Source organism: Bison bison, unplaced genomic scaffold (genome assembly GCF_000754665.1).
Source record: "Bison bison bison isolate TAMUID 2011002044 unplaced genomic scaffold, Bison_UMD1.0 scf7180017864252, whole genome shotgun sequence".
Classification (NCBI taxonomy): Eukaryota; Metazoa; Chordata; class Mammalia; order Artiodactyla; family Bovidae; genus Bison; species Bison bison.
The window spans coordinates 824,349-825,453 of NW_011494824.1; the positions used below are offsets into that span (position 1 = coordinate 824,349).

Consider the following 1,105-nt stretch of genomic DNA (forward strand, 5'->3'; position numbering starts at 1 on the left):
GAGGGAGCTCCGGCCCCGCGCGCCGGGGCCCCGGCGCCGCGCCGGGGACTAAGTTCCCAGGTGCGCGGTGCGCTGCGCTCTCCGCCGCCGCTCGGAGCGTCAGCCAGCTTCGGTTCCCTCCCCGCATTCAACAGCAAGAAAGCGGAGGTCTGGAGAGCTAAGTGACTTGCCCAGAGATGATCAGAGGGCGGTGACAGAGCAAACACATCTGCGACTCGTTGCTTTTTCCTTTGCGAGGCTCCGGTCCTGCAGGAATCGCCTCGCTCTCACTGGTTAAGACCCACAGGTCAGTGTCCCAGGCAGCCTGGAGAAATACCTAGGAGTGGAGTGGGAAGGTGGAGTTTTATGCCCCATAAATAGACTACAAAGTTGTTTTCCCGTCTGTATCTGCAGGTCAAATAGACACTCTAAGGCTTCCTCTTTACCGTCAAGCGGGGGTGAGGGTGGCGGGCCGTGCCGGCATGGTATCCGGTCCCATTTCTGTTCACCCAATTGCCGGAAACACGCCTACTTAACCAACTGGGCAATATCTACGCCTCAGCCTTGGTGGCGGGTTCTTGTGAATAGACCAACTCTGAGAATTGGATGCCCTACCTTCCAGACCTTCTAATTCCCGACCTTCCAGACTTCTCTCGCTGCGCTCCGAGTCCTTGGTGGCCAGCGAGGCTCCTGGGGGGCCACCTTACAGGCCAGGGATGCACCAGGGAAGTCAGTCCCAGCCGGTTTCTTCCTTCCGTCCTCAGTTAACCCACGTTGACTAAGCGCCTGCTGTATGCCAGGTGTGTTGGTGAGGAGCCAGATCGGACCAGGTAAAACCGGTTAGGCCTTGCGACCCAGGAATCCTAAAAGAGGGAGCTGCATAGGACCCCATATCCTTTACTCCTAGGCTCTGAAATCTGCCCACAGTAGTAGAGACTCTGAGATCATCCTGCTTTTAAAAAAAAAAAAAAATCCCCAGTGTTTGGAAAACAAGTATTTTAATAAATACTCTAATACTTTGCACTTATTTTCAAGCAAATGGCCAACTTTGCATTTCTCTCTCCAGTGGGGCCCCCCTGTTTCTGGAAGAGTCATTAAAGGTCACATTATTCACCCTTCTGGTCTC

The 1,105-nt window shown here is 54.4% G+C and overlaps 1 protein-coding gene across 1 annotated transcript in view; it reads right to left on the reverse strand.

Moving 5' to 3' along the window:
- The window catches only part of GCNT4 (glucosaminyl (N-acetyl) transferase 4, core 2), a 31,757-nt gene extending 31,079 nt beyond the window's left edge, over positions 1 to 678 (reverse strand). Inside the window, exon 1 of the mRNA XM_010847596.1 lies at positions 595 to 678. The gene's annotated coding sequence lies outside the window, so the exon portion shown is untranslated. The remainder of the gene's footprint in view (positions 1 to 594) is intronic.
- Between the last annotated feature and the right edge of the window lie 427 nt (positions 679 to 1,105).